Source organism: Anolis sagrei, chromosome Y, assembly GCF_037176765.1.
Source record: "Anolis sagrei isolate rAnoSag1 chromosome Y, rAnoSag1.mat, whole genome shotgun sequence".
Classification (NCBI taxonomy): domain Eukaryota; kingdom Metazoa; phylum Chordata; class Lepidosauria; order Squamata; family Dactyloidae; genus Anolis; species Anolis sagrei.
Window position 1 is genome coordinate 3,509,097 of NC_090035.1, and position 25,400 is coordinate 3,534,496.

General features: G+C 39.1%; 1 protein-coding gene across 2 annotated transcripts in view; it reads right to left on the reverse strand.

Annotated features, from left to right (window-relative positions):
* The window catches only part of LOC132780020 (ubiquitin carboxyl-terminal hydrolase 22-A), a 204,119-nt gene that overhangs the window by 177,372 nt on the left and 1,347 nt on the right, over positions 1 to 25,400 (reverse strand). The window lies entirely within an intron of this gene.

A 25,400-nucleotide genomic window follows, 5' to 3' on the forward strand; every position in this document is an offset into this window, starting at 1 on the left:
TCGAATCCTTACAGGAAAATGCATCCGCGTCAATCATAAAGAGATTCCACCATCAAAATGAGTATTTGCATAAATGAAATTGTGAGTGGTAGCAATTTTGAGTAGTCACAAACATTATCCATTTCTTAAAATGCAACGTGTTTGCCAATGCATATCTTGCCCTCTTTTGCATTAAGTCAAGGATCAAGAATCCATACTGTCACTTGACTAAATATTCAGTTTCCCTTATCCAAGAAAATGAAACTATGTCTATGTATTGTCGAAGGCTTTCATGGCTGGAATCACTGGGTTGTTGTAGGTTTTTTTCGGGCTGTATGGCCATGGTCTAGAGGCATTCTCTCCTGACGTTTCGCCTGCACTTTGGCAAGCATCCTCACTACCTCTGAGGATGCTTGCCAAAGTGCAGGCGAAACGTCAGGAGAGAATGCCTCTAGACCATGGCCATACAGCCTGAAAAAACCTACAACAAACCAACTATGTCTATGTTTATTGGGGGGGATCAACTTCTTGGTTTCCCATTCTTGACTCCAGCTCATCAAATTATGGCCCTGTGATAGAACTGCCAACCTAGCAGTTCAAAAACATGCAAATGTGAGTAGTAGTAATAATAATAATAATAATAATGATAATCTTTATTTATACCCCACCACCATCTCCCCAACGGGGACTCAGGGCGGCTTACATGAGGCCAAGCCCGGACAATATATTACAGCAAAATAAAACCAAAACATAAACAACAAGCAACAGCATCCAAATTACATTAAAAAAAACAGGGTTGTGAAACTAAACTTCCCATTAGGGGTGTATATACTCCAGTGACAGAAGCGTTGAGGGGAGCAGTAGTGTCATGTTGTACACCTACTCGCCAAAAGCGTAGCAGAAGAGCCAGGTTTTAAGGTTCTTTTTAAAGGTTTCTAGTGTAGGGCCTTTCCTGATCTCTCCAGGTAATGAGTTCCAAAGTCGAGGAGCCACAGAGGAGAAGGCAGAGGAGAAGAGGAGAAGACGGGTTTGTGAGACTGGCAGGGTCGAAAAGAGGGTCTCCCCTGAAGAGTAGATCAATGGATACCACCCTGGCCACATCTCACCACGCTAAAACAGTGGATGTGGTTCTTGATGAGACATGCCGCATTATCACGGGGTGCCTGCGCCCTACACCACTGGAGAAACTACACTGCTTAGCCAGTATTGCACCACCTGACATCCGCAGGGAAGTAGCAGCCAATAGTGAAAGGACCAAGACAGAGACATCTCCAGCTCATCCCCTGTTTGGGTATCAGCCAGCACGTCAATGACTTAAATCTAGAAATAGTTTCCTAAGATCTACAGAGACACTCGCTGGAACACCTCAGCAAGCGAGAGTCCAAAAGTGGCAGGCTCAAACCCAGCACCTCAATCAATGGCTAATACCACATGAGAGACTCCCCCCTGGGCACACAGAAGACTGGGCGACTTGGAAGGCGCTGAACAGACTGCGCTCTGGCACCACGAGAGGCAGAGCCAACCTTCAGAAACGGGGCCACAAAGTGGAATCCACGACATGCGAGTGCGGAGAGGAGCAAACCACTGACCACCTGCTGCAATGCACCCTGAGCCCTGCCACATGCACCAGGGAGGACCTTCTTGCGGCAACACCAGAGGCACTCCAAGTGGCCAGATACTGATCAAAGGACATTTAATCCACTACCAAACTCACAAATTTTGTATTTTGTCTGTTTGTTTGCTTTGTTCTCTTAGAAATGTAATATAATTTGACTGGTTGTCCTGACACGACAAATAAATAAATAAAATCACATAGCAACTTACACTAGTAGCACTCCTATGATCATACACTGATGTTGCTTTCATATTATGTAATATAAGGATGCAATAGATTAAGAATTCAAGCCAAGGGAAGTGTATTAACTAGGGAGGGTACATAGGGAAGAATGCAATGTTTAAACCTAAGAGTACCCAAACAGCTTTTTGAAATGTCAGGCAAAAAACAAGGTTGGCAGCCAAACAAGGAAGCAAAAATTGACACTTTCTGCCCCCTGCAGTTTAAACTGATATCTGGATTTTAAAGAAAGAAAAAAAGAAAGATGGATACCTGAAAATCAAATGACACAATGCCTATATTATTCACCAAATAGTGCATAGAAATACATAATTTATGAGGGTTTCATTTCCTTTGGACCATAACCATTCCAGTTACTGGTTTTATTTCATAAGTTCTTCATAATGTTACTAGTATGAACGGTATGCATTCGGATTGTTGTAGGTTTTTCAGGCTGTATGGCCATGTTAGGGCTGTATGGCAATGCTTCTAGAACAGTGCATTAGTGCTCTCTGGATGTAGGTGAACTACAACTCCCAAACCCAAGGTCAATGCCCACCAAACACTTCTGGTATTTTCTGTTGGTCATGGGAGCTCTTTGTCCCAAGTTTGGTTCAATTTCATCATTGGTGGAGTTCAGAATGCCCTTTGATGCTGTAGGTGAACTATAAATCCCAGCAACTACAACTCCCAAATGACAAAATCAATCCTCCCCTCAACCCCACCAGTATTCAGATTTGGGTGTATTGGGTATTTGTGCCAAATGAATAAAATACATCCTGCATATCGGGTATTTACAAGATGATATTGAGTATTCGTACCAAGTTTGGTCCAGATGCATTAGTGCTCTCTGGATGTAGGTGAACTACAACTCCAAAACCCAAGGTCAATGCCCACCAAACCCTTATAGTATTTTCTGTTGGTCATGGGAGTTCTGTGTCCCAAGTTTGGCCCAATTCTATCATTGGTGGAGTTCAGAATGCTCTTTGATTATAGGTGAACTATAAATCCCAGCAACTAGAACTCCCAAATGGCAAGGTCGATCTTCCCCAAACCCCACTAGTGTCCACATTTGGGCATATTGAGTACTCATACCAAGTTTGGTCCAGATGCATCAGTGCTCTCTGGATGTAGGTGAACTACAACTCCAAAACCCAAGGTCAATGCCCACCAATCCCCTGTTTGGGTATCAGGCAGAACGTCAACGACTTAAATCTAGAAATAGTTTTCTAAGATCTACAGAGACACTCGCCGGAACACCTCAGCAAGCGAGAGTCCAAAAGTGGCAGGCTCAAACCCAGAACCTCAACCAATGGCTGATACGAGAGACTCCCCGCTGGGCACACAGAGGCAGTGACATCTCCAGCTCATCCCTTGTTTGGGTCTCAGCCAGCACGTCAACGACTTAAATCTAGAAATAGTTTTCTAAGATCTACAGAGACACTTGCCAGAACACTTCAGCAAGCAAGAGTCCAAAAGTGGCAGGCTCAAACCCAGAACCTCAACCAATGGCTGATACGAGAGACTCCCTGTTGGGCACACAGAGGACTGGGCGACTTGGAAGGCGCTGAACAGACTGTGCTCTGGCACCACAAGATGCAGAGCCAAGCTCAAGAAATGGGGCCACAAAGTGAAATCCTCGGCATGCGAGTGAGGAGAAGAGCAAACCACTGACCACCTACTACAATGCAACCTGAGCCCTGCCACATGCACAATGGAGGACCTTCTTGCGGCAACACCAGAAGCACTCCAAGTGGCCAGAGACTGGTCAAAGGACATTTAATCAACTACCAAACTCACAATTTTCATATTTTGTTTTTTTGCTTTGTTCTCTTAGAAATGTAATATAATCGACAGGTTGCACTGACATGATAAATAAATAAATAACTACAAATCCCAGCAACTAGAACTCCCAAATGTCAAGGTCTATCTTCCCCAAACCCCACTTGTGTCCACATTTGGGTATATTGAGTATTCGTGCCAAGTTTGGTCCAGATGCATTAGTGCTCTCTGGATGTAGGTGAATTACAACTCCAAAACCCAAGGTCAATGCCCACCAAACCCTTCTGGTATTTTCTGTTGGTCATAGGAGTTCTGTGTCCCAAGTTTGGTTCAATTCCATCATTGGTGGAGTTCAGAATGCCCTTTGATGCTGCAGGTGAACTATAAATCCCAGCAACTACAACTCCCAAATGACAAAATCAATCCTCCCCTCAACCCCACCAGTACTCAAATTTGGGCGTATCGGGTATTTGTATTTTAATTGCTTTGTATTGTATTGTTATTGTGTTTTGCTTGTATTGTTGTATTGTGGGCTCGGCCTCGTGTAAGCCGCACCGAGTCCCATGGGGAGATGGTAGTGGGGTACAAATAAAGTATTATTATTATTATTTGTGCCAAATGAATGAAAATACATCCTGCATATTGGGTATTTACAAGATGATTCATCACAGGAGCAAAATTACAGTTGTGAAGTAGCAATGAAAATAATGTTATGGTTGGGGGGGGGGGGTCACCACAACATAAGGAACTATATTAAGGGGTCGCAGCATTAGGAAGGTTGAGAATCACTGTTCTAGAACATGGCCATACAGCCCAAAAAGCCTGCGAGGTTGCTTAACCTCTGAGGATGCTTGCCATAGATGCAGGTGAAATATCAGGAGAGAATGCTTCTAGGACATGGCCATATAGCCTGAAAAACCTACAAGAACCCAGTGATTCCAGCCATGAAAGCCTTTGACAATACATGTATGCATTCCTTCAGTTTCTGAGAGCAGGCCTATGACTTCAGGCCTATGCCATTCATTGTTTCTTTCCAATTTTGCCTTCCAGTTATGTTGAAGCAAAAGACAGATAACAAAGAACCATCTCCTAAATCATATCTACAGAGTCCAGTACAAACTTGCATAAGGAAACAATGAATTATCAAGATGCTGCTGCCAAAAATGCTTGTTCTTCAAAGAAATGTGGTTTTTCCCCCCCTACTCTTCATCACCCATGATGAAACCGATGTCAACAATGCATACCATCTTAGCTGGCAAGCTGAGAGCAAAATTACTGTATATACTCGAGTATAAGCCTAGTTTTTCAGCTGTTTTTATAGGCTGAAAAAGTTCCTCTCGGCTTATACTCAGGTCAACGTTATTTAATATTTTACTCTGTTATTATTATTTTTATTACATGTATTATTTTACTCTATTATTATTATTGTATTTAATATTTTACTCGAATATTATTGTATTATTATTTTACTTTATTATTGTTATTATTACATGTATTATTTGACTATTGTTGTTGTTGTTGTTCATTTGTTCAGTCGTCTCCGACTCTTCGTGACCTCATGGACCAGCCCACGCCAGAGCTCCCTGTTGGCCGTCACCACCCCCAGCTCCTTCAAGGTCAGTCCAGTCACTCCAAGGATGCCATCCATCCATCTTGCCCTTGGTCGGCCCCTCTTCCTTTTGCCTTCCACCTTCCCCAGCATAATTGTCTTCTCTAGGCAATATTGTTATTATTATTGTTATTATTACATTTATTATTTTACTCTATTATTACTGTTATTATAATAGGGGGATGAGGGACAGGGCCTTCTCGGTGGTGGCTCCTCAACTCTGGAACTCTCTCCCACCGGAGATCAGAACCGCCCCTTCTATCCTGACATTCAGGAAGCAGGTGAAGACGTGGTTATGGAGACAGGCATTCGACTAGTGAGCCAACACCCCGAGATATGGATGGAGAATGATGAACATCAAATTTAGTGGGACGACTGACCATTGTAGTGTATTTATTGAATGTAATTGCTGTTTTTAATGTTTTAATGTTTTATTGCAATATGAAGTATGATGTTTTATTGACTGTGTATGATATTATGGTTGGAAATCGGTCTGAGTCCCTCAAGAGAGGTGAGGAGGTCGGTATATAAAACTTTTAAATAAATAAATTATTACATTTCCATTATATTACTCTATTATCATCATCATCATCATTATTATTATTATTATTATTATTATTATTATTACATTATGTTACTCTCTTTATTCTTATTGTACATTTATGTTGAAGAAGGTTAGAATCAGAGTTGGACAGTCCTATCTTAAATTATGTTGTTGTTGTTCATTCGTTCAGTCGTCTCCGACTCTTTGTGACCTCATGGACCAGCCTACGCCAGAGCTCCCTGTCGGCCGTTACCACCCCCAGCTCCTTCAAGGTCAGTCCAGTCACTTCCAGGATGCCATCCATCCATCTTGCCCTTGGTCGGCCCCTCTTCCTTTTGCCTTCCACTTTCCCCAGCATCCTTCCCTTCTCGAGGCTTTGCTGTCTCCTCATGATGTGGCCAAAGGACTTCAACTTTGTCTCTAGTATCTTTCCCTCCAGTGAGCAGCCGGCCTTTCTTTCCTGAAGTATGGACTGGTTGGATCTTCTCGCAGTCCAAGGCACTCTCAGAACTTTCCTCCAACACCACAGCTCAAAAGCATCTCTCTTCCTTGGCTCAGCCTTCCCTAAGGTCCAGCTCTCACATCCGTAGGTGACTACAGGGAAGACCATGGCTTGGACTAGGCAATGGATCTTGGTTGCCAGTCTGATGTCTCTACTCTTCACTATTTTATCGAGACTGGACATTGCTCTCCTCCCAAGAAGGAAGCGTCTTCTGATTTCCTGGCCACAGTCTGCATCTGCAGTCATCTTTGCACCTAGAAATACAAAGTCTGTCACGGCCTCCACATCTATTTCTGCTTCATTGACTATTCTAAAGCCTTTGACTGTGTGGATCATAACAAATTGTGGCAAGTTCTGGGTGGGATGGGCATCCCAAGCCCCCTTCCCTCTCTCCTGAGGAATCTGTACAAGGACCAAGGAGCCACAATCAGAACTGACCACGGAACAGGAGACGGGTTCAAGATTGGGAAAGGCGTAGTATGGCAAGGCTGCAAACTCTCACCCAACCTTTGTAACTTGTATGCAGAACACATCATGCGAGGATGTGCGGGGCTTGAGGAGTGCAAAGCTGGGGTGAAAATGGCTGGAAGAAAGATTCACAACCTCAGATATGCAGATGACACCACTCTGATGGCAAAAGCGAGGAGGAGCTGAGGAGCCTTCTAATCAAGGTGAAAGAAGAAAACGCAAAAGCCGGGTTGCAGCTAAACATCAAAAAAACCAAGATCTTAAATTATAGTGTTATGTAAATATTCAAAAATATTTAACCTTCTGATGCCTCAATTAATGTAATTTTATTGGTATCTGTATTTATTTTGAAACTAACCAGTAGCTGATATATTTCCTATCCGAGGCTTATATCGAGTCAATACATTTTCCCAGTTATTGTGGTAAAATTAGGTGCCTCAGTTTATATTCGGGTCGGCTTATACTCGAGCATATCTATATATATATATAAATGCTCTGTGCGTAATGAGTACCTTAAAAACAAAAGAACCAATGAACGAAATCACACCAAATTTGGCAACAAAACCTCTCACAACACAAGGAGTGACCATCACTCAAAAAATTATGCTTTTGTCATTTGGGAGTTGTAGTTGTTGGGATTTACAGTTCACCTACAATCAAAGAGCATTCTGAACTCCATCAACGATGGAATTGAACCAAACTTGGCACACAGGACTCCCATGACCAACAGAAAATACTGGAAGGGTTTGGTGGGCATTGACCTTGAGTTTGGGAGTTGTAGTTCACCTACATCCAGAGAGCACTGTGGATTCAAACAATGATGGATCTGGACCAAACTTGGCACAAGCACTCAATATGCCCAAATATGAACACAGATGGAGTTTGGGGGAAATAGACCTTGACATTTGGGAGTTGTGGTCACTGGGATTCACAGTTCACCTACAATCAAAGAGCATTCTGAACCCCACAAACGACAGAATTGGGGCAAACTTCCCACACAGAACCCCCATGACCAACAGGAAATACTTAAGGCCATCCAGTCCAACGCCCTTCATCGGGGCAAGAAAACATAATCAAAGTCCTCCTGACAGAGAGCCATCCAGCCATAGATATAGGTAGGTAGGTAGGTAGATATGATTCACACAAAGAGAGATATAGCATCATAGATTTGAAAGGGGCCCTTAAAGAAGGACAAGGATATGTTGCATGTTCCAGGGTGGGCAAACCAGACACTCTCCACATCAACACTGACAAAGAAACAGCAAGGAATACCGTTTACCCACAAGCATAACGAAATTACATATATTAGAAACCAACACTTTCTCATTCCTTTATTTTCCAGATCAACAGACTGAGCCACAGCAACGCGTGGCAGGGGATGGCTAGTCCAGTATATTTTCTTTGAATGGTTCAGACTCTCAAGTCAGTATTGTTTTCATTTTCAAAGCAAAGTAAAATTGAAAATAAATATTGCCAAACACTGAAAAGACTGCTGGAAACACAGAACCTTCAGAGCCCCATCTTTTTAAGTCTTCCAAAATACTTCCACAATGACTATTGTCAACAAACATGGCAAGACTTTTAAAGTCTCTTTTGAACTACCATAAAGGGTACATGGGCTCTTAGCTCTCAGTCCTGAATGGAATTATCTGAATCTACTCATGCAGCAGAAGGAGGCGGAAAGGAGATTGCGAGCCTTGAGACGGCAGGCAGGCAGGCCATCGCATTCATGAATTCCCTCTACATCAGAAGAACGAGACACAGCAGAGAAAGTCTGAGCGAAGACCCCTCCCCCTATTATGCACATTTCCCATCAACAGGAAAGGCTTTTTGTGATGAGGAATCATTCAAAAATGCTGCCCCATGCCTGCAGTTTAAAGGGGCACAGACCACTCTCTTATCCCGCTACATCAACGGTTCTCAACCTGGGGGTCGCGACCCCCAAGGGGGTCATTGGGCCATTTTCAGGGGGGGGGGTTGCGAAACTACCTTGGTTGACCCCGAGCTCAGAAGGGTGCGGGGGCCAGGCGAAGGGCTGCCTGCACGACCTTGCCATCAGGGTAGCCTTTCTGCCTGGCCCCTGCACACCTTTCTGAGCTCTTTGATGGCAGGGGAGCTATACATCCCAGTAGCTCCCAAATGCCAAGGTCTATTTTCCCCAAACCTCTCCAGTATTCTCTGTTGGTAATGGGAGTTCTGTATGCCAAGTTTGGTTCAATTCCATTGTTATTGGAGTTCAGAATGCTCTTTGATGGTAGGAGAACTATATATCCCAGCAACTGCAATTCCCAAATGTCAAGATCTGTTTTCCCCAACCTCCACCAGTGTTCATATTTGTGCCAAGTTGGGTCCAAATGTACAGTCGTTTGGGTTCACAGCGCTCTCCATATGTAGGTGAACTACATCTCCCTAAATCATTGTCAATTCCTCCCAGCCCCCTCCAGTATTTTCTGTTGGTCATTGGGGTTCTTTGTGCTAAGTTTGTTCCAGGTCTATAATTTGTGGGGGTCTCAGTGGTCAGTGGAACTCAGAGGTGAATCGGTTGAAGGTTCTGCAAATCCCATCATCCACTGTTCATACTCACCAAGCATATTGTTTTGTGATCAGTCACTATGCTTTAACTATGTTCAATTTATAAGAATGAACTTCCGCCGGGAAGTAGCAGCCAATAGTGAAAGCCCATCCCTTGTTTGGGCATCAGCCAGCACGCCAACGACTTAAATCAAGAAATAGTTCTCTTAGGTCTACAGAGACACTCACTGGAACACCTCAGCAAGCGAGAGTTCAAAAGTGGCAGGCTCAAACCCAGCACCTCAATCCGTGGGTGATACCGAATGAGAGACTCCCCCCTGGGCACACAGAAGACTGGGCGACTTGGAAGGCACTGAACAGACTGCGCTCTGGCACCACGAGATGCGGAGCCAATCTTAAGAAATGGGGCCACAAAGTGGAATCCACAACATGCGAGTGCGGAGAAGAGCAAACCACAGACCACCTGCTGCAATGCACCCTGAGCCCTGCCACATGATGCACCATGGAGGACCTTCTTGCGGCAACACCAGAGGCACTCCAAGTGGCCAGATACTGGTCAAAGGACATTTAATCAGCTACCAAGTTTGCAAAATGTGTGTTTTTTATTTGTTAGTTTGCTTTGTTCTGTTAGAAATGTGGTACAGTGTTCTGGTTGCGGATGACACGATAAATAAATAACAATGAAAATACATCCTGCATATCAGATATTTCCATTAAGCTTCATAAGAGTAGCAAAATTTCCGTTATGAAGTAGCAACGAAAATATGGTTGGGGGTCACCACAACATGAGGAGGTCACGGCAGGGGTCACGGCATTAGAAAGGTTGAGAACCACTGCTCTACATTCTACTGCAGGTAAAGATCAAGACTTAGTGCTCTGCAGATCTTTTAGGACTCCAATAGGTGGGTAGGAATGGCTCATTGCCAAAATTTGAAACTCACAAACAACTCAATGCTAGGCAGAAAAACACACAGTCATGGCAGCTTGGATAAGCAGGCAAATAACGTACAGCTTTACCAATATCAAAAGAACATCACCTGATGTATAACAGCGACTACATAATCTTCTCAAGAACCTTTTCATAGATGTATGGACTCTTACGTGTTGGGAAGGTTGCAAGGCCCACCTAATCTGATCCTGTGCCAGGCACAAATACGGACTCACAGTACAACACTCTTGAAAGATGCCCATCCAATCTCAGTTTGAAGACCTCCAAAGACTAAGCCTACCCACTCTGCTCCAGTATATGCCAGTGTCCATCTACTGGCAATGTTTCTTTAAAAAATCACAACACTTTGCTGACCTAGAAATGTTACCCCAACACATCAGAACCGCAAATTATTCACTCCTAGTACCAACATCACGAAACGGACCCCTACAATGAAACAAAACTTTGAATCTGTGCATCTACATTATAGAACACTGTTTAGTGGGTATCGCACCACCTGACATCCGCCGGGAAGTAGCAGCCAATAGTGAAAGGACCAAGGCAGAGACGTCTCCAGCTCATCCCTTGTTTGGGTATCAGCCAGCACGTCAACGACTTAAATCAAGAAAAAGTTTTCTAAGATCTACAGAGACACTCACTGGAACACCTCAGCAAGCGAGAGTTCAAAAGTGGCAGGCTCAAACCCAGAACCTCAATCCATGGCTGATACCAAATGAGAGACTCCCCCCTAGGCACACAGAAGACGGGGCGACTTGGAAGGCGCTGAACAGACTGCACTCTGGCACCACAAGATGCAGAGCCAACCTTCAGAAATGGGGCCACAAAGTGGAGTCCACGACATGCGAGTGTGGAGAAGAGGAAACCACTGACCACCTACTGCAATGCAACTTGAGCCCTGCCACATGCACAAGGGAGGACCTTCTTGGGGCAACACCAGAGGCACTCCAAGTGGCCAGATACTGGTCAAACGATATTTAATCAACTACCAAGCTTGCAAACTTTGTGTTTTGTTTGTTTGTGTGTTAAAAATGCAATACAACTGTTTGGTTTGCTCCTGACATGATAAATAAATAGAACACTAGCCGTCCCCTGTGTATGTATATATTTGTGTATATGTTTATATATGTGTGTTTGCATATATTTATGTAGTTTTGTGCATGCGTTGTATTTTTTTTATTTTTTGGCTTTTTAAGTCTCTTCTGCTGTGTTTTTCAGCATTTTTATGAGTTATGGTCACTCACTGACCTGATAGGTGTATCGTATCCAAATTTGGTGTCAATTCATCCAGTGGCTTTTGAGTTCTGTTAATCCCACAAACGAACATTACATTTTTATTTATATAGACTAGCTGTTCCCTGCCATGCGTTGCAGTGGCCCAGTCTGTGTATATGTGCTTTGTGTGTGTATATGTGCATATATATTTGTGTATATGTGTATATACATGTGTTTGTGTGTGTATATATATATGTGTGTGGTTTTGCGCATGCATTGTATTTTGTATTTTTTAGGTTTTTTAGTCTCATTTGCTGTGTTTTTCAGTATATTTATGCATGATGGTCACTCGTTGGCCTGACAGGTGTCTTGTGTCCAAATTTGGCGTCAATTCATCCAGTGGTTTCTGAGTTATGTTATTTCCACAAACAAACATTACATTTTTATTTATATAGATTTATCCAGGTGTAGTCTCTGGCACTTTTTAAAAATTTAATATATTGGGTTGTTGTTTGTTTTCCAGGCTATCTAGCCATATTCCAGAAGCATTCTCTTCTGATGTTTTGCCTGCATCTGTGGCAGGCACCCTCAGAGGTTGTGAGGTCTGAGGATGCCTGAAACAGATGCAGGCGAAATGTCGGGTGATTCCGAGTGATTCTGGTCATGAAAGGCTTCGACAACACATGTAATATATTGTTTCCAAATTTATGGACCTGGCTTTCATGCATGTCCATGTATGACATTGTATATAAGGCCCGCTCCAAAGAAGAAATAGTATAATGGGAAAGGAAATGGAAGAAACATGGAAGAATGCTCTGAGGATGCTTGCCATAGATGCAGGTGAAACGTCAGGAGAGAATGCCTCTAGAGCATGGCCATATAGCCCGAAAAAACCTACAACAACCCAGTGATTCTGGCCATGAAAGCCTTCGACAATACATGGAAGAAATGGTTAGAAAACATGTAAGGTGGAGGGAAATGTATAAGGCATATAATGGTCAATCAAACAAAGGTACTTTATTCCGCGCCTTTAATGTGATTTTCCTTATTGTCTACGCAAGGTAGTAAACATAACTGAAGCACCTCCTAGCCATCTTCCATAATGAATTGCTTAATATATATATATATATTGCTGCTGAGGTCTCTGCTCTCCTACACGACGCATATGATGCAAAACGAGGAGTGGGGAAACTGTTCTACAGAAATGGGATTGTCCACAGACCCATTTCCAGCTATTGTGATGCTGGAAGCATGATTTATTTCCTTTGCCTGCCGGTCCAGCCTTCTCCCCCATCCTTTCCCTGAACCACCGCTGGACGACCATCTGACCCCACCCCCTTTCCAAACCATCCCAATAACTCAACCCAAGAGAGAACCACCCACTGGAGGGGGAAGACAGGCTCTCGCTCCCCACCCCCCTTCCTTCTATAAACATACCAATATTGATCTTTCTATGCCCTGATCAGGCCTGGAATAAAATCCCTCTCTTCCAACAACAAAGCCATTCCTCTCCCCTGCACAAAAAGCAGGCCGGAGGTGCCATTTGCCCAGGGAAAGTCCTCCCAAATCTCCCTCCCTCCTGCTTATCCCTTCTTCTCCTCCTTCTTTTCTCCTCCCTTCTGCCTGCTCTGCAGTTGTCTGATTCCGGGAAAGCCTCCCTTCTTCCCTCCCTCCCTCTCAATACCTACAGCAGCACCAGGAAGAGGAGGAAAAGGAAGAGGAGAGGACGCCTCCCCTTCCTCATCCATCTCTTTTGCAAAAAAAATACACTTCCCGGAAAAGGGGGGACTGGAAACCCCTTCCCACTTCCATCCTCTTTCCAATAGAAGCACAAAAGGGGAGGGAAAGGAGGAGGCATCTCTTCCATCTCTGAACACAACCTTGTCACCCTAAAACAGTGGTTCTCAACCTTCCTAATGGGTTGTTGTAGGTTTTTCCGGGCTATATGGCCATGTTCTGGAGGCAATTTTTCGCCTGCATCAAGAGGAGCCTAGTGTCTAGATCTAGGGAAGTCATGCTCCCCATGCTCTATTCCGCTTTGGTTAGACCACTTTACCTGGAATATTGTGTCCAATTCTGGGCACCACAATTCAAGAGAGATATTGACTCTAAGCTGGAATGTGTCCAGAGGAGGGCGACTAAAATGATCCAGAGTCTGGAGAACAAGCCCTATGAGGAGCGGCTTAAGGAGCTGGGCATGTTTAGCCTGAAGAAGAGAAGGCTGAGAGGGGATATGATAGCTATGTGCAAATATGTGAGAGGAAACCACAGGGAGGAGGGAGCAAGCTTGTTTTCTGCTCCCCTGAAGACTAGGACACAATGGAGCCATGGCTTCAAACTACAAGAGAGGAGATTCTCCTGACTGTGAGAGCCGTTCAGCAGTGGAACTCTCTGCCCCGGAGTGTGGTGGAGGCTCCTTCTTTGGAAGCTTTTAAACAGAGGCTGGATGGCCATCTGTCGGGGTGATTTGAATGCAATATTCTGCAGCCAGGTTATTGACAGGTGCTGGACCCAGGGAACATACCACCCCCATTATAGCACCTACACTGGCTGCCAATATGTTTCTGGGCCCGATTCAAGGTGCTGGTTTTGGCCTTTACATATCTGACCACATTGCCTCTTACCAACCTGCCTGACCATTAAGATCTTCTGGGGAGACCCTTCTCTCACTGCCACCCCCGCTGCCACAAATACAATTGGAGGCAATGAGAGAGAGAGCCTTCTCGGTAGCTGCCCCAGCCTTTTGGAACTCCCTCCCCATTGAGATTAAAACTGCTCCTTCCCTGTTATATTTCAAGAACCAGTTGAAGACCTACCTATTCAAGCAAGCTTTTGATGAATGAATTCAATTGCTAATGATCTTAGCAAAATATACTATTTAATTGATGAATCACCACAATAACTTTGGGAGGGAGCTTTTGAGCTTTGGTAGGGAGCTTTGAGATGGTTGAACAGAAGCTCTCCAAAGCTCTAGGTGCTCTGACTGCCTACTACAGGGAAAACCAACTGATCCCTAACCCATCTAAAACACAGACATGTGCTTTTCATCTTAAGAACAGACAAGCATCCCGAGCTCTGAGGATTATTACCTGGGAAGGAATCCCACTGGAGCATTGCAGCGCACCCTAATACCTGGGAGTCACTCTGGACCGTTCTCTGACCTACAAGAAGCACTGCCTGAACATCAAGCAAAAAGTGGGTGCTAGAAACAATATCATACGAAAGCTGACTGGCACAACCTGGGGATCACAACCAAATACAGTGAAGACATCTGCCCTTGCACTGTGCTACTCTGCTGCCGAGTATGCATGCCCAGTGTGAAACACATCTCACCATACTAAAACAGTGGATGTGGCTCTTAATGAGACATGCCGCATTATCACAGGGTGTCTGCGCCCCACACCACTGGAGAAATTACACTGCTTAGCCGGTATTGCACCACCTGACATCCGCCGGGAAGTAGCAGCCAATAGTGAAAGGACCAAGGCAAAGAGATCTCCAGCTCATCCCTTGTTTGGGTATCAGCCAGCACGTCAATGACTTAAATCTAGAAATAGTTTTCTTAGATCTAGAGACACTCGCTGGAACACCTCAGCAAGCGAGAGTCCAAAAGTGGCAGGCTCAAACCCAGAACCTCAATCCGTGGGTGATACCAGATGAGAGACTCCCCCCTGGGCACACAGAAGACTGGGCGACTTGGAAGGCGCTGAACAGACTGCGCTCTGGCACCACGAGATGCAGAGCCAACCTTAAGAAATGGGGCTACAAAGTGGAATCCACGACATGCGAGTGTGGAGAAGAGCAAACCACTGACCACCTGCTGCAATGCACCCTGAGGCCTGCCACATGCACAATGCCTTCTTGAGGCAACACCAGAGGCACTCCAAGGGGCCAGATACTGGTCAAAGGACATTTAATCAAATACCAAACTCAGAAATTTTGTATTTTGTCTGTTTGTTTGTTTTGTTCTGTTAGAAATGTAATACAATGTTCTGGTTGCGGATGACACGATAAATAAACCACAATAACTGTAATTGGTTTTAAATGTTTTGAAGGCTTAATAATTATTTATATCTTATTTCTGGATGTTGTTGTGCTTTGTGTGATTTTTGTATTGTATTTTATGTTAAATGTGCTTTGATTGGTAGTGTATTGTGAGCTGATTTGGGTCCAGTTAGGAAAAAAGTGAGCTATAAATAAAGATTTATTACTAAAATTGAGGCTATAGCACACATATGATTGTTTAAGAAGGCGAGGGACTATATCAAAAGAGGTCCATATATCAAAAGAGGAATTTAATGGGAATCTCACATTGGAAAAACATTTTGTGTGTGGTTAAGACACAATAAGCTTTGTATTTAAGCAAAGCAATGCATGTGAGATGTATTGTGGGTCTGATAGGGTCAGTTGTATGTGTGGGGGGGGGGGGGTAGGCAGATGTGTGTGTATATATAATATATATGTGTATGTATAATATATATTTATATATATATAGTTTTATTACACTTTTAAAGTATTATTATAAGTGCCTTATTTAAGTTAATACATAGTTTTATTAAGTTGTATCAAGCTTTGTTATTCAATTCAATATGATGATACGGCCTAAAGCAGTGGTTCTCCATCTATGGGTCCCCAGATGTTTTGGCCTTAACTCCCAGCTGGAAAACTGGCTGGGATTTCTGGGAATTGTAGGCCAAACACCTGGGGACCCACAGGGTGAGAACCACTGGCCTAAGGGCTAATCAATTAAATTTATTATTACTGTATATACAACGAGATGAGTACACAGCGAACAAGATCACTATGCTTGCTTTTGTATTGGATCCCAAGTGCCTAAGTTTATGTCATGTATTTTTATTATGTATGTGATGTATTATTATTATTATTATTATTATTAATGTATACTCCCCTTGATTGAGACACTATGTTATTATTATTATTATTATTATTATTATACACAACAAGATGAGTACACAGCAAACAAGATCACTATGCTTGCTTTTGTATTGGATCCCAAGTGCCTAAGATTACGTCATGTATTTTATTATGTATGTGATGTATTATTATTATTAATGTATACTCCCCTTGATTGAGACACTATGTTATTATTATTATTATTATACACAACAAGATGCGTACACAGCAAACAAGATCACTATGCTAGCTTTTGTATTGGATCCCAAGTGTCTAGGATTATGTCATGTATTTTTATTGTGTATTATTATTATTATTAATGTATACTCCCCTTGATTGAGACACTATGTTATTATTATTATTATTATTATTATTATTATTATTATTATACACAGCAAGATGAGTACACAGCAAACCAAGATCACTATGCTTGCTTTTGTATTGGATCTCAAGTGCCTAGGATTATGTCATGTATTTTTATTATGTATTATTATTATTAATGTATACTCCCCTTGATTGAGACACTATGTTATTATTATTATTATTATTATACACAACAAGATGAGTACACAGCAAACAAGATCACTATGCTTGCTTTTGTATTGGATCCCAAGTGCCTAGCATTATGTCATGTATTTTATTATGTATTATTATTATTATTATTATTATTGTATACTCCCATTGATTGAGACACTATGTTATTATTATTATTATTATACACAACAAGATGAGTACACAGCAAACAAGATCACTATGCTTGCTTTTGTATTGGATCTCAAGTGCCTAGGATTATGTCATGTATTTTTATTATGTATTATGTATTATTATTATTATTATACACAAGATGAGTACACAGCAAACAAGATCACTATCCTGGCTTTTGTATTGGGTCACATGTTGTGCCTAGGACTATGTGATGTATTATTATTATGTGTTATTTATTTATTTACGACATTTATATGCCGCCCTTCTCACCCCGAAGGGGACTCAGAGCGGCTTACAAAGTATATATACATACAACATATTATTAATATAGTACAATATCTGTTTTAAATATTGCTATATTGCACTATATCAATTATACTGTAATATTATTAGTAATATTACATGTAATATAAATATATAATTATAATATCATATTATTATTATTAGTAGTAGTAGTAGTATATTGCATTACATTACAATATTGTAAATATTATATGTATATACAATATATTATATTATAACATATAATTATAACATATAATGTTAATTATATAATTATATAATTATAACATATAATTATAACATATAATGTTATGTATGTGATATATTATTGATTGTGCTGGCTTTAGCCTATAAAGCCCTAAACAGTTCCAACCAAGCTTAGCTGTCTGAACAGATCTCTCCCTATGAACCATCTCGGAGCTTAAGATCTTCTGGGCAGGCCCTGCTCTCAATCCCGCTTCCTTTGCAGGCATGACTGGCAGAGAGATAGGGCCTTCTCAGTGGTGGCCCCTTGTCTGTGGAATTCCCTCCCCAACGAAATCAGATCAGACCCCTCCCTCCTGACCTTCCATAAGAAAATGAAAATGTGGCTTTTTGATCAAGCCTTTGGAGATCTTGTGCAATGACTATTGGAATGGCCCAGACTATGACTTTGGATAATGTGGTTAACAGTGAAGGTATTGTTTTATATGTTTTAAATGTTTTATGTACATTAAAATTCTATTTTAAATATTTATTTTAATTATACATTGGTTTTGAAGACATCAAATAGCTGCCTAACTGTAAGCCGCCTTTCCCCGGGGTGGAGAAAAGTGGGGTAAAAAGTCATAAATAAATAAATATTTTTTTATTTATATTCCCCTTAATTGAGACACCATGTTGTTATTATTATCATTAATGACCAGGAACCGCTACTATTTCAGGCCACTGGTTGTTGCATGATGGTTGTTTTTATATTGTGTTATGTATCTGTTTGTTTTATATTGTTTACCAGCCGTCCCCTGCCATGCGTTGTTGTGGCCCAGTCTGTGTATATGCTTTGTGTATGCATATATTTGTGCATATGTGTATATATGTGTGTTTGTGTGTTTATATGTGGCTTTGCACATGAGTTGTAATGTATTTTTTAATTTTTTGGGGGTTTTTAAGTCTCTTCTGCTGTGTTTTTCAGTGTTTTTATGAGTGATGGTCACTCGTTGGCCTGAGAGGTGTCTTGTGTCCAAATTTGGTGTCGATTCGTCCAGTGGTTTTTGAGTTATGTTCATCCCACAAACGAACATTATATTTTTATTTATATAGATGTTGTGTTTTATGAATTTTGTTTCTTATGTTTGTGTGCATTACTATTTATTTGCTTATAAATTTATTATTATTATTATTATGAAGATGCTCATCTTTCTGTGGGTGTGTTTGTATGCATTACTATTTATTATTTATTTATAAAAATGTATTATTATTGTTATAAGGAAGATGCCTGTCTCAGTGTATATGAGTATATATATTGCTATTATTTATTTATTTATAAATTTATTATTATTATTATTATTAGGAAGATGCCTGTCTCTGTGTGTGTTTGTATTACTATCTATTATTCATTTATGAATGTATTATTATTTTGATGATGATGTAAAGGAAGATGCATGTCTGTGTGTGTTTGTATGCATTATACCTGTATTATTATTATTATTATTATTATTATTATTATGAAGATGACTTTCTCTCTCTGTGTGTGCATTACTATTTATTATTTATTTATAAATGTATTATTATTATTATTATTTTTAGGAAGATGCCTGTCTCTGTGTGCATTTCTATTTACTATTTATTTATACATGTATTATTATTATTATTATTATCATCATCATTATTATTATTAGGAAGATGCCTTTCTCTCTCTGTGTGTGCATTACTATTTATTATTTATTTATAAATGTATTATTATTATTATTATTATTATTATTATTAGGAAGATGCCTGTCTCTGTGTGCATTTCTATTTACTATTTATTTATACATGTATTATTATTATTATTATTATTGTTAGGAAGATGCCTGTCTCTGTGTGCATTTCTATTTACTATTTATTTATACATGTATTATTATTATTATTATCATCATCATCATCATCATCATTATTAGGAAGATGCCTTTCTCTCTCTGTGTGTGCATTACTATTTATTATTTATTTATAAATGTATTATTATTATTATTATTGTTAGGAAGATGCCTGTCTCTGTGTGTGTGTTTGTGTGCGTTACTATTTATTATTTATTTATAGATGTGTTATTATTATTGTAAGGAAGATGCCTTTCTCTGTGCGTTTGTATGCATTACTATTTATTATTCATTTATAACTGTATCATTATTATTATTATTATGAAGATGCCCGTCTCTGTGTCTGTTTGTATTCCTATCTATTATTTATTTATGAATTTATTATTATTATTATTATTATTATTAGGAAGATTCCTTTCTGTGTTTGTTTATATTACTATTATTTATTTATGAGTGTATTATTTTGATTATGATAAGGAAGATGCCTTTCTCTGTGTGTGTGTGTATTACTATCTATTATTTATTTATAACATCATCATCATTATTATTATTATTATTATTATTATTATTATTATTATTATGAAGATGCCTGTCTCTGGTCTGGTGTATTATTTTGATTATGATAAGGAAGATGCCTTTCTCTCTGTGTCTGTTTGTATTACTATTATTTATTTATGAATGTATTATTATTATTAGGAAGACGCCTGTCTCTGTGTCGGTTTGTATTCCTATGTATTATTTATTTATGATTATTTTTATTTTTATTATTATTATTAGGAAGATTCCTTTCTCTGTGTGTGTTTATTTTACTAATATTTATTTATGAGTCTATTATTTTGATTAAAATAAGGATGCCTTTCTGTGTGTGTGTGTTTGTGCGCATTACTATTTATTATTATTATTATAAAGGAAGATGCCCGTCTCTGTGTATGTTTATTTTACTAGTATTTATTTATGACTCTATTATTTTGATTATGATAAGGAAGATGCCTTTCTCTGTGTGTGTGTGTCTGTGTGCATTACTATTTATCATTTATATTATTATTATTATTATTATTATTATTATTAGGAAGATGCCTTTCTGTGTGTGTGTTTGTGTGCATTACTATTTATTATTTATTTATAACATTATTATTATTATTATTATTATTATTATTAGGAAGATGCCTGTCTCTGTGTCTGTTTGTATTCCTATTAATTTATGATGATGATGATGATGATTAGAAAGATGCCTGTCTCTCTGTGTGTCTGTATTCCTACCCATTATTTATTTATACATATATTATTATTATTATTATTATTAGAAAGACGCCTGTCTGTGTGTGTGTGTCTGTATTCCTATCCATTATTTATTTATGAATATTATTATTATTATTATTATTAGGAAGACTCTGTGCCTGTTTGCATTCCTATCTATTATTTATTTATAACATTATTATTATTAGAAGACGCCTGTCCCTGTGTCTGTTTGCATTCCTCTCTATTATTTATTTATGAATGAATTATTATTATTATTATTATTATTATTAGGAAGACTCCTTTCTCTGTGTGTGTCTGTATTCCTACCTATTATTTATTTATAAATATATTATCATTATTATTATTATTATTATTATTATTATTATTAGGAAGATGCCTCTCTCTGTGTGTGTCTGTATTCCTACCTATCATTTATTTATACATATATTATTATTATTATTATTATTATTAGGAAGATGCCTCTCTCTGTGTGTGTCTGTATTCCTACCCATTATTTATTTATACATATATTATTATTGTTATTGTTATTATTAGGAAGACGCCTGTCTCTGTGTGTGTCTGTATTCCTACCTATTATTTATTTATACATATATTATTATTATTGTTATTGTTATTATTAGGAAGACACCTGTCTGTGTGTGTGTCTGTATTACTATCTATTATTTACTTATAACACTATTTTATTATTATAATTATTATTATTATTATTATTATTAGGAAGACGCCTGTCTCTGTGTCTGTTTGTATTCCTACCTATTTTTTATTTATGAATATATTATTATTATTATTATTATTATTATTATTATTATTATTTTTCAGGAAGCCGCCTGTCTCTCTGTGTGTGTCTGTATTCCTACCAATCATTTATTTCTGAATATATTATTATTATTATTATTAGGAAGTCTCTGTGTCTGTGTGTACTCCTATTACTTACTTATGAATACATTATTATTATTATTATTATTATTATTATTATTATTAGGAAGATGCCTGTCTCTGCGTGTGTGTGCATTACTATTTATTATTTATTTATAACACTACTATTATTATTATTAGGAAAATACCTGTCTCTCTCTGTGTGTCTGTATTCCTATGTATTACTTATTTATGAATATATTATTATTACTCTTATTATATTAGGAAGACACCTGTCTCTGTGTCTGTTTGCATTCTTACCTATAATTTATTTATATATTATTATTGTTTATATTATTATTATTATTATTATTATTATTAGGAAGATGCCTGTCTCTGTGTCTGTTTGCATTCCTACCTATAATTTATTTATATATTATTATTATTATAGGTAGGAATGCAAACAGACACAGAGACAGGCATCTTCCTAATAATAATAATAATATAAACAATTATTATTATTATTATTATTATTATTATTAGGAAGATGCCTGTCTCTGTGTCTGTTTGCATTCCTACCTATCATCTATTTATACATGTATTATTATTATTATTATTATTATTATTATTATTACTATTATTAGGAAGGCGCCTGTCTCTGTGTGTGTCTGTATTCCTATCTACTATTGATTGATGAATCATTACTTATATATTGATGAATGTATTGATGAGTGTATGGATTAGTGTATGGATGCTGATGGTGGTGCTGAGGGGGAGTGTGGTGCCTGGCTCACCTTCCTCTTCCTGGCCTTGGCGGATCCGCTCCAGATGAAGCACTATCTATTATATATTTATGAATATATTATTATTATTATTATTATTATTATTATTATTATTAGGAAAGTGTCTGTCTCTGTGTGTGTCTGTATTCCTACCCATTATTTATTTATATTATTATTATTATTATTATGAGGACGCCTGTCTCTGTGTGTGTGCCTGCCTCACCTTCCTCTTCCTACCCATGATTGATTGATAGATTGATTGACTGATGAATGTATTTATTGATGAGTGTATGATGCTGATGAGGAGTGTGCTATCTGTGTCTGTTTATATTCCTATCTATTACTTATTTATGAATATATTATTATTATTATTAGGAAGGCGCCTGTCTCTGTATGTGTGTCTGTATTCCTATCTACTATTTATTGATGAATGTATGGATGAGTGTATGGATGCTGAGGGTGGGGAGTGTGGTGCCTGCCCCACCTTCCTCTTCCTACCCATTATTGATTGATTGATTGATTGATTGACTGATGAATGTATTTATTGATGAATGTATGGATGAGTGTGTGGATGCTGAGGGTGGTGGGGAGTGTGCTATCTGTGTCTGTTTATATTCCTATCATCTATGTATACATGTATTATTATTATTATTATTATTATTAGGAAGACGCCTGTCTCTCTGTGTGTGTCTGTATTCCTACCCATTATTGATTGATTGATTGATGAATGTATTGATGAATGTATGATGCTGATAGTGATGAGTGTGCTATCTGTGTTTATATTCCTACCTATTATTTATGAATATATTATTATTATTATTATTATTATTAGGAAGCCGCCTGTCTCTCTGTGTGTGTCTGTATTCCTACCTACTATTGATTGATGAATGTATTGATTGATGAATGTATTTATTGATGAATGTATTTATTGAGGAGTGTATTGATTGAGGAGTGTATTGATTGATGAGTGTATTGATTGATGAGTGTATTTATTGATGAGTGTATTTATTGATGAATGTATTTATTGATGAGTGTATGGATGCTGAGGGTGGGGAGTGTGGTGCCTGCCTGCCTCACCTTCCTCTTCCTACCCATGATTGATTGATTGATGAATGTATTTATTGATGAGTGTATGGATGAGTGTATGGATGAATGTATGGATGCTAATGGTGATGAGGAGTGTGCTATCTGTGTCTGTTTATATTCCTGTCTATTACTTATTTATGAATATATTATTATTATTATTATTATTATTATTATTAGGAAGCTGCCTGCCTCTGTGTGTGTGTCTGTATTCCTACCTACTATTGATTGATTGATGAGTGTATTGAGGAATGTATTGATGAATGTATGAATGAGTGTATGGGTGAGTGTATGGATGCTGAGGGTGGGGAGTGTGGTGCCTGCCTGCCTCACTTTCCTCTTCCTACCCATTATTGATTGATTGATTGGATTGATGAATGTATTGATGAATGTATTGATGACTGTATGGATGAGTGTATGGATGCTGAGGGTGGGGAGTGTGGTGCCTGCCTGCCTCACCTTCCTCTTCCTACCCATTATTGATTGATTGATTGATGAATGTATTTATTGATGAATGTATTTATTGATGAGTGTATTTATTGATGAATGTATTTATTGATGAGTGTATGGGTGAATGTATGGATGCTGGTGGTGCCTGCCTCATCTTCCTCTTCCTACCCAATATTGATTGATTGATTGATTGATGAATGTATTGATGAGTGTATGGATGCTGGGGAGTGTGGTGCCTGCCTGCATCACCTTCCTCTTCCTACCCATTATTGATTGATTGATTGATTGACTGATGAATGTATTTATTGATGAGTGTATGGGTGAGTGTATGGATGAGTGTATGGATGCTGGGGAGTGTGGTGCCTGACTGCCTGCCTCACCTTCCTCTTCCTACCCATTATTGATTGATTGATTAATTGGATTGATTGATGAGTGTATGGATGCTGGTGGTGCCTGGCTCACCTTCCTCTTCCTACCCATTATTGATTGATTGATTGATTGATTGATGAATGTATTGATGAATGTATGTATGCTGATGGTGATGAGGAGTGTGCTATCTGTGTCTGTTTATATTCCTATTATCTATGTATACATATATTATTATTATTATTATTAGGAAGCCGCCTGTCTCTCTGTGTGTGTCTGTATTCCTACCCATTATTGATTGATTAATTGATGAATGTATTTATTGATGAGTGTATTGATGAATGTATGGATGAGTGGATGGATTCTGAGGATGGGGAGTGTGGTGCTGCCTGCCTGCCTGCCTGCCTGTATATCCTCACCTTCCTCTTCCTACCCATTATTGATTGATTGATAGATTGATTAATTGATGAATGTATTTATTGATGAGTGTATTGATGAATGTATGGATGAGTGTATGGATGCTGGGGAGTGTGGTGCCTGCCTGCCTCACCTTCCTCTTCCTACCCATTATTGATTGATGAATGTATTGATGAGTGTATGGATGCTGGTGGTGGGGAGTGTGGTGCCTGTCTTACCTTCCTCTTCCTACCCATTATTGATTGATAGATTGATTAATTGGTGAATGTATTTATTGATGAGTGTATGGATGAGTGTATGGATGCTGAGGGTGGGGAGTGTGGTGCCTGTCTGCCTCACCTTCCTCTTCCTACCCATTATTGATTGATTGATTGATTGATTGATGAATGTATTTATGAATGTATTGATGAGTGTATGGATGCTGGGGAGTGTGGTGCCTGGCTCACCTTCCTCTTCCTACCCATTATTGATTGATTGATGAATGTATTGATGAATGTATGGATGAGCGTATGGATGCTGGTGGTGCCTGGCTCACCTTCCTCTTCCTACCCATTATTGATTGATTGATTGATGAATGTATTTATGAATGTATTGATGAGTGTATGGATGCTGGTGGTGCCTGCCTGCCTGTCTTCTCACCTTCCTCTTCCTGGCCTCGGTGGTCCCGCTCCAGACCTGTCTCTGTGTCTGCATCCCTACCTATTACTTATTTACGAATATATTATTATTATTATTATTATTATTAGGAAGCCTCCTGTCTGTGTGTGTGTGTCTGTATTCCTACCTACTATTGATTGATTGATGAATGTATTTATTGATGA